The sequence below is a fragment of the Castor canadensis genome, chromosome 9 (genome assembly GCF_047511655.1).
Source record: "Castor canadensis chromosome 9, mCasCan1.hap1v2, whole genome shotgun sequence".
NCBI lineage: Eukaryota > Metazoa > Chordata > Mammalia > Rodentia > Castoridae > Castor > Castor canadensis.
Genome location: NC_133394.1, coordinates 99,314,887 through 99,329,940, shown reverse-complemented (window position 1 = coordinate 99,329,940; position 15,054 = coordinate 99,314,887). Strand labels below are relative to the sequence as shown.

Here is a 15,054-nt window from a genome sequence, read left to right as displayed (position 1 = left end):
GTTTTTCAAATTGTTTCTTTTGTGTTCTATAAGTTTACATGTACTTAATTTTGTACTAAAGAAGAGAACTTTTTCTGAATTTTCTGGACTTTTTTCTTCACAGTGTGAAAAAAAGAACATTCATGGACATTGCCTAGAATCTAACCATTGTCTGTAATGTCTTCACACCTTACAACTTTTCTTAAAGATGTGCTCACTGATTTATAGCCAGTTAAGTTGTAGAGGGAACATCCTACCCATACAATATTCATATGAAACTAGTTTTTCATGACCGATTCCTAAATGTAGAACTGAAGAGTTAAAAAGTGTCAGTTTTATTTCATAGAGACATTCACATTAAACTCCCAATAGAAATAATTTCCTCAGGTACTCATAGGTTAGAGATCATCTCTGGGAAAACAATATGCTGCCTTAACATCTACTTTTAAAGTGTCAGTGACTTTTGTCATCTTTGGAAAACAAACTTTTACTTGCTAAAACAAGCTGTGAAGTTCTTACAGTAAGATGGAAACTGGCTTTAAAGTCTTCTTGTTGGAATAAAAAGGACTCTCTGCTTCAGGCTTAGATACAACTGGTGCCTTTTCTTCCTTTTTCCACTTTCAGTAAACTTCTGACAACAAAACAGACAACATCTTGTGATGATGAATGTAATACTTGCCACACAAGCCAGCAGGAACCCAATTATATCCACGGAGTGGTACAGGATCCATGTGAGTTCATGGACAGCTGGGAGAAGATGCTTGGCTCCTTTGTGGCACATGACAAACAATCCAGAAGACAGTTCAGTCCAGAGGTTTCACTAGCTGATCATGGTAAACTCTTGATAACTTCATAGTGTTGTCTTTATAGCTAAACTAGAAACATAAAGACACCAGTATTAAAAGGGAAGTTAAGCTGGGCACAGTGGGTCACTCCTTAATTTCACTACTCTGAAAGTGTATATTGGGAGAATTGTGGTTACTTAAAAACACATTAAATATGTTGCTACATTGGTAAAAATTTTTCTCTGACTTCTCATTGCATTTATAATAAAGTCCAAATCTGTTTTTAGACTAAAGGACTCTAAACATCCAGATGCTGGCAATGTTTTCTGATATATCGTCTTGCCCCCGTAGGTCCTGTTTAGGTCCATTTGCCTTCTAGCTGTGCCTTGCATCATCAAATGTGTTCTCACCTGATAACTTTATACTTTTAATCCTCACTGTCTCTTTCCTTTTTCTTTTGTTGGAACTGGGGTTTGAACTCAGGGCTTTGTGTTTGCAAAGCAAGCACCCTCACTTGAGTCACACCTCCAGACCATTGCATTTTGGAGTTGGGGGTCTCACTAACTATTTGCTGGGGCTGGCCTTGAACCAAAATCCTCCCGATTTCTGTCTTCAAAGTAGCTAGGATTACATGTGTGAGCCACACTCACTGCCTCCCTTTTCTTTTGCATCCATCTCTGCAATACCATAAGGCTTGGGTTTTTTATCCCCATTTTCATTAGAATATGCAAATAAAATTAATATTGCATGTTTCAAAACCAAATACATCCCTCCTGTGACTTTCCATCATCTCTCCCCCACCCAATTCTCAGAGCAATGTCAAAAATATCATTGTTCTATTTTTCAACACGTGTAAGAATTTTTCCAGCATATTTAACATATAAATGCTGAATGGAAGGTGGCAATCCCAGCCAGGTACTTCATAGTTTACAGTACCATTTCTCTTTAGAGTATAGAAGAGTTAAATTATTAAAGATTCACATTTATCAAATATCATGTAGCATATTTTATTTTGGTTTCCAAGGTACTATAAAGAAAGTAAAATGTGCAGCCATCAAGAACAACAGAAAACATTTGGTAATCACATATCTGATAAGGGACTCTTGGCAATAATATAAAGGAAATTATTATAGTCAATATGTAGAAAACTAGTGCAATTAAAGACTGAGTAAGTGATTGGAAGTAACATTTCTCCAAAAATGATATGTTTGGTCAATAACCACATGAATAATGGAATAGAGAAATAAGAAAATAAATGCAAACCCAGACCACTATTATGCTCACTAAAATAGCTATAATAAAAATAAATACTTAATAAATATTAGCAAAGAAATGCAGAAATTGGGCCTTTCTGCTCTGCTGGTGGGAGTGAATAATTTGGAATTAGTTTGGAAACAATTTTGCAGGTAGCTGTAAACATAAATTTCTCTTAATAGCCAGCAATTTCAATCATATTATCTGTCCAGAAAGATGGAAAAACATGTTCACACAGTAATATGTACCATGTGTTCATAATGGCCCTAAATGGAAAAAACAACAAAGCATTGGCAAAATTATGAATGGATAAATTACATGTGCCATATGCAAACATAGAAAATTAATTAGCAACAAAGCAAAGGGAATTCTGATACATGGTCCAATATGGATGAAAGCAACATATTATGCTGGTGAAAGAAACCACTTACAAAAAGCGGTAATTGGATACTCCCTGTGTAAGAAATATCCAGAGGTGGATAATCTGTACAAGCAAACAGATGATAGATAACTGCCTAAAATAAAGGGATTGTGGGAAATGACATCAGTGCCATGTGATATTCCTTTGGTATGATAAAACGTATAAACATTATATTTCTGTAAGCATTTCATCACTCTAAAGACAACAAATACATTTGAATTTCAACTTTCCACTATAGGAATTTAGGAAATTTAGGAAATATAGGAATTTAGGAAATTAGAAATTAGAAATTAGAAATATAGGAAATTTAGGAATTTAGGAAAACAGGTAACTTTAGGAATATGTGTGCTACATATCATTTAAAAATCCATTAATATAAAAATAAAATAAATTTTTAACAAAAAGATTCATGGAATCAGAAATTCTAGATGTAGAGTTTATATTTTGTGGTTTACTTTAAACTTCATCTTCATTTATTGCATAGATTCTATTATATTTAACAATAGTATCTATACTATAAGTAGCTATATACATTAAATATTTTTATGTGTACAAATTCTTGTAGTAATGGATTATCCATTTGATGCATAAGATCAAATGCAACTTTGAAAAAATGTTCTGATTGAAAATATGATCAAATTTTAAATGGGTAAAATAATTTCAAATCTTTCAAAATTAGCCTCCTTCAAAAAGGGATGATGGATACTCAAGAATAACAAGAGACCTTCCATGAATAATGCCTAATAAAATAAGCTAGTCATGCTTACAAAGGATAACCAATTATTGTACACAAGGCATGGAGAAGGTCTGTACTTGACATTGTGGTAAAGTCCACTCTAACAGCTGGTTCCTTGGCCTTCATGTGAGTAAGACTGATCACCAAACAAGGGAATTCCGATCATAGGGATCCCACGATGGATTGCCTCAGAGATGCCATTGGCTCCACCATGAGTTCTGAAAGCTTTTGTTTTTGGATGACCTACAATTGGGTGAATTTCATCAAAAAAGTTTAACTATAACTTTTACACATTAAATGAGTAACATGCAATACAAGGCCCCTAAACAGGCAATATTCTCTACATAACAGATTATTGTAATTAGGAACCTTCTTTGAAATTACTTTGAAGAGTCAGAGAAGGAAGTACCTAAGTCCACTGGGGAGGTAAGTGTAAAGGTATATGGAAGAGGTAGTATGTAATCTGAAACTTGAAAATTGAAAACGAATTGACAAATGAGAAAACAAAATAGAACATTTTGAGTAAAAGAAGCAGCATGTACCAATAAAATACAATCCCTGATGGATGTTAGACAGATTGTGTAAAGAAATACTGAAGTCATTATATCTGATATAAAGAGTGTCCATGGCAGCAGTGAGGAAACAATAATGCTGCTAGAATCAGAGGAAACACAGGCCACACATCATCATAAAATGTGTTACCACCTCATGATAAAGACTGAGGATTTATTCTGTAGAAAATGTAGAGTCATGGATAATACAGAGGTTCTGCTACTTTTTGTAGTATTTAAAATACTCCTTTGGTAGGGTAAAGAATAAGAAATTTTTCAGACATCTGAGACACAGAGGCAACTCAGGAAGTGTTTGAAAATATATTGGAGAGACAATTACACATGCAGTAAAGATACTTTGATTCTTCCCACAAGGAATATGATTATGTGTAATAAATAACAATCTATAGTTCATTCACTCCTTTCATTAACACTGGAAAATAAATAAAAAGAAGTTTTTATGTTATTAAATTTTTAAAAACACATATTCAATAAATTTGTTTCCTTATGAAATATTATCTTCCTGACTTGCTCTTTCTCATGATTTTACTGTTTGTTCTCCAGAGTCTTACCAAGAAGGTCATTTTGGGGGATCCACGTGTAAAGCTGAGAATTAGATCCCAAGTTGTCCAGTTTCTTGGCCTCATATCTCCATAGAATATGTTACATAAAGAAAACTGTATTCTATGTCTCAAATTTCAAAGTTATATGTTTGGTACTATAAATTGAACAGCTCATTCAGCTGATCAACTTCCACATGACAAATGAGGAAATTAAGAAGGGAGACTTTTAAAAAGTAAGAATTACTAAATTCTATTACTAAATAGAATATGTACATTTCATGTATATCATTATAATCAATTGACTATGATATAATTATAAAGTTTATATATTCTAACTTGGAAAATGTAATGAGCAATGATGGATAAAAGCATTTATGAAATTTGGTTTCTAAGAATATGATTCCAATGTGAAAAACTGTAGCTAATTTGTGATTATACTGTGTTTATATTTTTGTATGTTTTATTCTACATTTCATTTCCAAATTTAACATAACATTGTTTATGTCCTTTTGAGTGATATAGGAAGGAGTTTTCTTATGTCCATTTGTTTCTTAACTTATTACAGCTGATTTTCTATTGATATACAAAAACAAATAGATGCAGGCAGTTATTTGTGAGAGAGAAATTCATTCTAACAAAGAAATATATATAACTTGTTTATTACAAACTATTAAACAGTGTTGTCAAGAAAAATAATCAGAAAGCAATTTTCAATCTTAAGTCATAATTTATCAATATTGCTAGATTTTGAAAATCTTCAAGAACTAAGAAAAGCCTATTAGCAGTTTATGAATAACAAAGTCCACAATTGTGATGTTGTAAAATTTTACTCAACTGTCTGATACACTTTGAAAATGACATCATATTGAAGACTACAAAAACTTTTATTAATATATAAATTGTACAAAGTGGTTTCATTGTAATATTTTCAATCAAGCATATAATATAGTTTGATCATATTCAACCCTTCTATTATCTTAACTGCCTCCCACTTATTCCTCCCCTATAAGCCTCTCCTGCCTCCACTTATGCCTTTTTAAAAAATTATGTTAATGGGTTTCTTTATGCTATTTTAAAAAATGCATTTAATGTACCTCAATCATATTCACATTCCCATAAACCACTCTTTTCCTTCTCTCCACGTGTACTTGTTCCCTGTGCTAAACAGTATCCCTTTAACATTCATGTCATATTTATACATTAGGTCTAGAATCTGCATATGAAACAAAATTTGCTGTAGTTGTCATTCTGAATTTGGCTTATTTTCTTTAGCATTGTGATCTTCAGTTCCATTCATTTTCCTGCAAACATAATTTCATTTTCTATGGCTGAAAAACATGTGTGCATGTGTATGTATATATATATCAATCACATTTTCTTTATCATATTCAATATTTGTTTATGGATGTTTCAGAAAAGGTTTTGACAGACATCTTCAACTCTTAGTTCAAGTTTCCACCCAGCCGATTTAAAGAATGAGAAAACAAAGCCTTCCCTGGCAGAAAAGAAACCTGCCATTATCTATGGTAGGGAATTAAAAGACTGGAGATGGGTCCTAACCTTGATTCCAATGATTGACTATTGTGTATAGTGTTATGATAAACATGACTGTGTCAGTATGTGAATAAACATGGTTGTGTATGTATCTCTACTATATGCTGACTTGCAGTGCTTTGGATATATACCCAAAAATGGTAAAGCAGAATCATATGGTCTGAAAATGTAGCTTTGTGGTAAAATGCTTGCCTAACATGAGCAAGGCCCTGTGTTTGATCCCCAGCACTACAGGTAAACAAAGGGCTTCTCTGACACATAGATGATACTTTTTATGGTTTTTAAGGGTTGAGAGAATGGCTGAACAAAACTACCAAGTCATTATACCAGTTACTAAGAAGGTCTCTTATGGAATTGAGGTATTTTCATTTCTAGTATGAAAGTGAGTATATGACTTCGAATTTCACAAGAAAGTCTAACAAACTGGAACCTAATTTGTAAGTGCTCACATATATATGCTATATGATTGGAAAATCATTTTCAGGATTTAGAAGAATTTTATTTTAGGAGACTAGGAGAAGCCTATGTCAGACAGCAAACTAAAAATACATGAAAAATACCCAAGATGAAATGAGTATTCTATGTTTTAGAAAATAAGTTACTAATATACTTTATAGTTTGGGTGTTTTAAACTCTGTTGATGCACAACTTGCTTCTGCTTAACTTTTTCTTGTCCCATTCTTCCTCAATTCGAAGGAAGTGGTAAGCAGATGTATTACAAACAAGGGCTTTGTGGGACATTTTAGAATGCACTGGGTCCTCTCAAGGTCAACCTGCTTAACATTATTGTGCTGGTCCAGTTACCAATTAAATTTTTGCTAAATTTTGATAATACCTGTTTTCTGTAGATCTCTCTCAGGAACTCTTCAGGAAAATGGAGGAAATGTTAGGACAGACAGAATCTGGTGATTTCTGTGTTTCTGCCAATAACACCATTGTAATATCAACTTCACATTCTATCTGGTAAGTATACTTTTTCTGATCACTTTGTTAATCCTCAAATTATTATGAATCATAAACATTTTCTTGATATTTTGCATCTGACATAAATAATTTCAATTTAGAATTGCTTTGTGAGATAAATTAGAGTTATAATAAAAATTTACCTTTCACATGATATATTTCTGCATCCAATTCCTTTAAATATTTAACAAACTAATGATGTAATTATCCATTGAGAGGGTACTTTATCTAACCTTTTGTGTGATCTGCACAAAGGCTGATGAAATCACATTGGCCTTTTCTTCTGTCATGACTTGAGAGAAAACAACATAATTTTCTCCAGAATGCTGGAAAATGTTTTCCATTTCCTGTGAAGAAAGAATTTGCTCTATCACAAAAGTGCAAGTTGACTTAGCAAACATTGTTAAAATAACATTCATATAAAAACTAAACAGTGAAAATCAAGTATCAGGAATTATTGTAGAAATAGCTATCAACTCAACACTCTTTTTTTAGAAGATCTGAAATATGATATAGAAGGCCTCCATAATGTATATTTGTGTGCAAGTGTGTGTACTTGTCTGTGTATCAGTGTCAAAAGAAATGAAAAGATCATTACACAGTGATTAGAGGGAGTGAGATTAGAATTTGTTATATGAGACTCTGAATTCATAATTTTGTGAATAAATTTTTGGAATTAGGAACTATAGTTATTTCTTAACTCAACATAAATTCTAACAATTGAAATTCTACTACATCAGTATGTTTATTACCGGGCAGGTTATCAAGAGGATCATTTTAGTTTGGAGTCTTTAGTATTTTATTTCCTTTATTGTTAACACTATAGAAAAGTTATTTATGGTTGGGTTGTTTCTATATTTTATATTTTCTTAACTCAAGAGTCCTATATTCCTTAATTTATATTTTTCCAATGATACCTTTTAATAACTGTTTTTTTCAAGATCTCTGACAGTCAAGAGATTGACATTGTGGTTTGGATTTTTTGGCACTGAAATAATGCCATAAAATTAATTGTCCAGTGGAACAAGCTCTGGATACCTGGTGGTGAGGAACACTTGCCATTACTTTACTGTTGCACCTCAGTAAGAGAGGTCAGCAGGCTTTTCTGCAGTTGAGAATTGTTGACAACATTTAGTAGCTCACGCATGCTATAAAACACTCCTGGGGAGGAGTGTTCACCTAGAATGTTTGAGAGTTATTCATACTTTGGGACCCATAGTGTACCAATTTTAAAAAATCAAAGGTTTCTGAATACCTTGGCATCTTTTGTTTTCATTCCTTTTATATTCAAGGCACTGTTTGATCTTTTCTCTCTGTTGAATAATGACCAAAGCCTTTCAATCTCAAAAGTGTATTCACTGATACAAATTATTACCATAAAATTTCTTGTCAGAAGACAAGAAAAAATTAAACAGTATAAACTAATTTGGTGAAATCAATCTATGTAAGTCACTGTGATTGAGGGAACAAGAACAAGGGAAGAGTTTACCCAACATTTACTTGGGTTCAACCTTGCTTATGCAAGTAAACAGCACCAGTCACTCTTCCTAATTGTGATTAGACAACCTTCGTTCTTCTCCTCACTCTCCTCCACCTGTGCTTTTATTCCTCTTACTCATATTACTGCTTTCTCTTAACGTGAATATGGAAATCTCTCAAGAATATGAGTTTATTCCTTAAATTTGACTAATTTTCTCAGTTTATGTTCTTTGTGTAAGGACACATATATAGTGAAACAGTTTACACTCAGGAAGGAGATTCTGGTTTAAGAATTAAATATGATCTCAGTTTTATGTTGGTGCCATTAAGAAGATAAACTAAAGCCCTTAATAGAGCATATACAATATATCAAATAATGTTTGCTTTTTACTTATTTCTTAAATGTATGATGGGAACTGAAAATCTCAGAGTTTTATATACTTCCAATGAAATATCCTTCTATTTTCTCACAGAATTTTGTCATTATAACCTAAAGAAAAAATTTTAGAAGAAAATGGTAGTATGCCTTCATTATGTATGCAATACATACTATTTTTCTGTGCTCATTCTGTCAGGAAGCTGGTATGTTGAGACTGGTGTCTCAAAGGAGTTTTACTGGAGTGTCCTGTAAGATTAGAATGAGGCAAAAAATACCTTTTGCGCTAAGCTAAACTATCCTTTTAATCTGTAATATGCAATGTTCTTAATCTAAAAGAGCAATAGTTTAAATACTGGAGTGAAAACTATTAAATACTGGGTCTGATGTTGAGGGCAACACTTTTATTTTATAGAGAAGTTGTCTACCTTTGAAGCTGGAAAGTTCGTAAAGTGCTTGAACCTTTACAGTAAATTTTTAGTATTTCCTCTTGCACATTTGATTCCCAACTCATACATTCACCTTTATTTTATTTTATTGCAGTACTGGGATTTATCCAAGGGTCTCACATTTTCTACACAAGCACGCTACTACTAGAACTTTGACTCTATCCCTCTTTCAATTGTTGTTTTTCAGCTAGTTTCTCATTAACATTCCTTGGGCTGGCCTCAAATTCGCAATTCTCCTGCCTCTGGCTCCCAAGTAGTTGGAATTCTAGGCAAATTTCACCATGCTCAGCATACAATTCCTTTAAACCATTGTGCATGATATCATCTCTCTGTGATTTTGCTTCGGAATAAGTTTTGATCTTATGGAAAACCAGTTCCTGTTAAATTCAGAATTATATTTATTATCAGGTACATATTAGTTAATTAGTATTATTAGTAATAGATAGATCTATCATAGTAGCTCTGAACTGTCCATATTCATAAATTAGTGAGTTTGTTTTAATCATTTTGTGAGTTTCTATCAGTAAAGTTGAAACATAATCAAAATAAATATGGAAAGAATTTAGTACATGATAAAAACTGCATTAGCTATATACATACCTAAATATTACAATTTTCAAATATTCACCCTACTTTTTGTATGGCTTGAAGGACATGACAAATTTAGGTCACATACAAATAAAAATAGCTTTTGTAATAGAAATAAAAATAGGAATGATTGAAATAAACAAAATGACTCTGGATCACTGTGTAGCAGGGAAATTGTAAGGGTTTTAATGATTTTATTTTTCTCACAGAAAAACATATGACATGTGATTACTATTGGATGATTAGACACAGGTATTCTCTGCACATAAGAGTTTAGCTCCAATCATTTGTTGCCTGAACTCCTGCAACAGTCTCCTAAATATCTCCCCTTTACATTCTATTGTCATCTCAAAATCCTATATGATGGCAACAGTTTGAGGCTTTAAAAAAGAAAATCTGATTATATCTCCACTATTCAGGAATCTTTCCAGTGCATTACCAATGCCCTTGTTTAATGTCTCATCTGGCTCCAAGTTCCCTGTTCAGCACCATAGACTTCTTTACTCAGTCTCTTCCATTTTAAGTGAACTTGAGGTTTTGGGGAATTGTCTTTCTGATTCTGACCAGTTTTCTTTTTATGTCTTCCTCTCCCTGTCATCCCTTCTCCTATTCCTATAGATTGTTCTGATTTCCCCTTAATTAAAGGTTCTGAAATATTTTCAAAGATTGCGAAGGAAGGTTTCCTTAGCATTATCTTCCCTTACGATAACACTTTCACACAATTTGTCTGAATATTCATGCAGAATATAAGGCATATGTGGTGCAGAAACAGTCTGCTTTGTTTCTCTGCATTTTCAGCTCTCAATATTGGTATATGTTAATCACTTAATAAATACTTCTAGAATGAATGACTTATTATTTGTTATGTGTTGCATACTGAAGGCCTTAATTTAACAGACTATGCGCTCAAAGGATCCAAAATATCCTTTTTTTCTGTGATAGTAATGGACTGTAGATATATGTGATGCTATAGATATGTATGAGTCTATAATTAGGGGCATGTTTCACCTCACCTCTCATAGCTCTCTCATTGAGTTAAATACCATGAGTGAGAAATGCGGAGTCATTTCCTCCAGCAACACAGAACAAACAGAATAAAATCAACCAGAATAGGTTTTCCTTAGGCAGAGGTTTGGCAGATTTGCAGTGGAGTCCTCCAACAAAATCAAAATTTGTTAAGACTGGATGAGGATTTTGTCTTGGATAATGTAGTAGGTCTTCCTGAATGGAAAAAGGAATACAAAAAAAGGATAATGACAATATTGGACATTTAATATACCACATAATTTTACAAAATTATGTGGTATAAACTGATCAAACTGTCTGTTCTGATAATATATATGCATTTACATATAATTAGAAATTACATATTATAATTATAATTACATAATTGATGTGTTTATGGATATTTATCATACATATGCAAATACATTCTGTGGATAGACTTTCATATCATATCAATTTTTCATAATGACACATAATTATTGAACTTAATCTCCACAGAATGTTTTGTTTATCTCTGAATCTGCAAAACAAATGTAAACTTACAAACTATGGGGTCCACAATGATCTTAACCTACACACTTGTACAAATACTTTCCAGGATTATTCAGTATAGTTTCCATAATTTAGTAAACTGTTCCCTTCTCCTTTATCCTCAAGTAGATTCTGAGGTTGTGTTAGTATAGACTAAATTCCTAGTACTCACTACTACATTTGGTTTGTATTAGGAGATTAATAATATCAATTTAGTAAATGAATATATATTAACATCTAGAACATTTTCAGAGCTTACTAAAAGAACAATTTGAGTGCACTCTTAATTCATATTTTGTTTCATGTAAATTTATACCTTTTGTCTTTTCTTTGGCGAAATTGGAGTTGTTTGAACTTAAGACATTGTGTTTGTTAGCACTCTACTACTTAAGACACACCCTCAGCCCAGAAATTTATACTTTTAAAGCATAGACTAATAATGTGTGTCAAACTCTTCAGCAGGAATTTAAACATCGAAATACATGATTTAAGAAATGTTTGAGAGCATGTGGAAGTATGAGAACCTTGAATTTATAGCTTTCTGTGTCTTGTTTGGAGACACCATACAGTTAATGGTGAAGGAGCATTCCTGATAATATGGGTAAATATTGCAATGTCTAAATGTAGAAGTTGATCTACACAAGGGGACACAATTTTATCAATGTTTCAAAAACAGTTCTTCTGGCAAATATCTATGATAATTGAGATTTTTAGTGAGTTTTATAATTACAGCTATTAAAGGTGAAAGAAAAGTACAAGAGAATGTTGGTAGCTGAAGATGTATGTTTCCAAGCTGACTGGCATTGAAAAACCATAAATGTCAGTATGCATAGAGCTCAGTAGTCTAAAAATGTGCATATTTACTTATACCATACATATAGTAGGTCTGGACATCCATTACTTGAAACTTCATGAAACAGGTGTATTACTAGGAAAGAATTCCTGTTTTACACATTAATAATGCACACCAAAAACTAGATCTTACTTCATTCTAGTATCTTGAATATTGCTCATACTTGATTCATTTTTCTCTAATGCTGCCCAACTAAAGATGTGCCACCTTTCAACAAATATAAAGTGATCACTACATTACTTAAATTAATCACATTAAACTTTATCTTGCTTTGGTACACCTGATTTATGAAAGCATATTTTCACAGAATTAAGGGCAGGGAAACACTCAGCAGATCACACAACATTTGACACAACTGACAAAAATGCAGGACTGAAGAAGAACTTACCTACTATGCTATGTAATGTGTATGCAAGAATTTACAATTTTTTGTTTTTCAAACTTCTTTTGATTTTTTAAATATTTGTGACTGTGCTTGATTATTGAGTATAATACATTCCCAAGTAAGTCACATTTGCACAATAGTAAAATGCATGTATAATTTTTGGAGTAAACCTCAAGGATTCCATTTGCAGTGTGAGCATTTCTTGGAATATCTGACCATGTGATGGCCATAGTGTTCTAAGTGGCTCCATGGTATAACTATTTCCATAATCTGTATGGATTAGTTAATTTTCTTTTATTTCTGTTTTATTGGTTCATAAAAAATTCTCCTGATTTGATAACATACAAGTTATACTCCAAACATATATTAAAGTAGGAATTTCACAGTATCTGTTTTAAAAACATGACTTACCTAGAACTTCACTGTAAAATTGATCCCACTTCTCATTAAATGTTTGGAACCAAAAGTCATAGTACAGCACTTGCATCATATTTTTACCCTCTCCATGAACATCATTTGATCAGTTAATTCTAATAGAATAATAAGCACATAGGAAAGATATAATGGAAGTCCTTCACTGAACTTTTCACATGTGTAGCCAGGAAGGAAGCAGAGACTGTACAAAAAATGAATCCTAAGTAGTTCTGCCAGCGGCTCACCACAGGGACCAATGGCATCTACAAGAATGACACCAAATCTTGACTCTTGTACCTTTCTTATTTAAAACTACATCTCTGCAGAGCTCTTCAATACCACCATAATATGTCCAAAAATGTTTTTGCAATCTTGAATAATATGTACAAAATGAATGTTTTGGAAAATCATATATCCATTCCTGAATATTTTATATGAAAATAGTTTTGAGATCTGTTTTATTCAAAGGTGTAAAATAAACCTCAAATTTAATAGATGATTTGCTGGGATCAACAAGAATGGAAACTGATGATGTCAGCACCATCGCCTCATGTCCTCTCTGCACAGGTTCACCTAGTGTTATCTTTACATTGATCTAATGGCTGTATTCTGTAGGCCACCCCAGCACTCTTTTACAATTTCCAATGCCAAAGTAACACATCAGTTCTATCAGGAGAAGAACTAATTCCATTTCATAAACATCTTGATGCACTGTAATTTTTTTCATATATGCTGTTCCTTTCTGAAATTTTTCACTTATATTCATGAGTAAGTCTATCAAGAAGTTGAAGGATAACTACTACAGAGCAAGGCACACATAAATAATTGTATCATGAAGGACAAATAAAACTTTTATGACCTCAAGGCTACAAAAATTTGCTTGATATCTCTTTTATTTTTATAGTGGCTGAGATTTAATGACCTTGAATTTAAAAGCCACCTGTGTTAATTATTGTTTTAGAATAATGTCTGAAAGATGTATCCAGAGGACTTTCACCAGATGCCAACATCATGCTCTTTGGACTTTCTGCCCATTAAAATCATGAACCTCTTATCCTTATAATATACCCTTCCTTATAAATGATGATAAGGATTAAGAGAAAGATAGCTGATATGCAGCATCCACTGTTTTTACTCTGTGAAAAATCAGATCAATAAAGAGAGACTATACTCTGAAGAGAAAAAGGGTGAAAGAGCTTTGGGACCCATGAAAGAGGAGGCAGAACACCAGAAAAACAATATGAATCATATACATCGGAGAAAACCAGTGTAAAGTCCCAAGCCCTATTCAATCCCTCTTTGGGGAGAGGAGGGGTACTAAAGATGCAAACACAAGGTTAGGAAAAATGCCCTGACAGCATGCTTGAGTTATCACATGCTGAAAAACAGTCCATACCTCTCAGGACCCTTAAATATGCACAGGCACTTGGAGACACAGAAACCACCTGAGACTCAGCATGGACACAGCAAGTTAGTGGGGAATTAGACTCCTGACAGACACAGATTTATATAAGTGAAAGATCAAACTTGTGTGCTCTGCATGACTGAAGGGCTCAAATTGTGAAATTGGGAGCAAAGTGCAGCAGAAATGTTTTTTGTGAGTGTTGTCTATTTATTATTTTATTTTTAAGGGCTACAAAGGGCAAATGCCTCCTCTTTCTGAGGTGGTGCCTTCTTTTTTCTTTTTATCATAAATACATTTACTCACACGTGTGTACATTGTGTCGGCGCCCCCTTCTGGGCAAAACTTGTTCTGCCTTCTTGTTCTCTGATTTTGTTGAAGAGATAATAGGAAAGACATAGCATTTTCTCTAGTTTGAGATAATGATAGCTATACAGAGAGACTCCTAGCATGTGTATTACAACCCAAATTGGTTCATCTCTAACAGACGACCTCTTCACTGCTTCCTTGTCCCTTTCTTATAATGATCTCTGTCGGTTTAAGATTAGTATATTCACTCCGATGCAGTGAGCACATCAACCACATTATGCTTTAGGTTTCCTTCCCTTTCCCTATTTCACCCATGTGCATTCTGCCCTTAATGTGTGATCCATGTCCAATAATATTACTCCATTTGTTTTAGGTCTATAATCTGCATATGAGGGAGAACATGCGTTTTTTTTGCCTTCTGAGCCTGACTAACTTTGCTTAAAATGATGTTCTCTAG

At 33.1% G+C, this 15,054-nt stretch overlaps 2 pseudogenes; both read right to left on the bottom strand.

Annotated features, from left to right (window-relative positions):
- Positions 1–15,054, bottom strand: part of LOC109674816 (UDP-glucuronosyltransferase 2B4-like) — a 722,912-nt pseudogene that overhangs the window by 427,954 nt on the left and 279,904 nt on the right.
- Positions 518–13,652, bottom strand: LOC109703162 (UDP-glucuronosyltransferase 2B31-like; annotated as a pseudogene).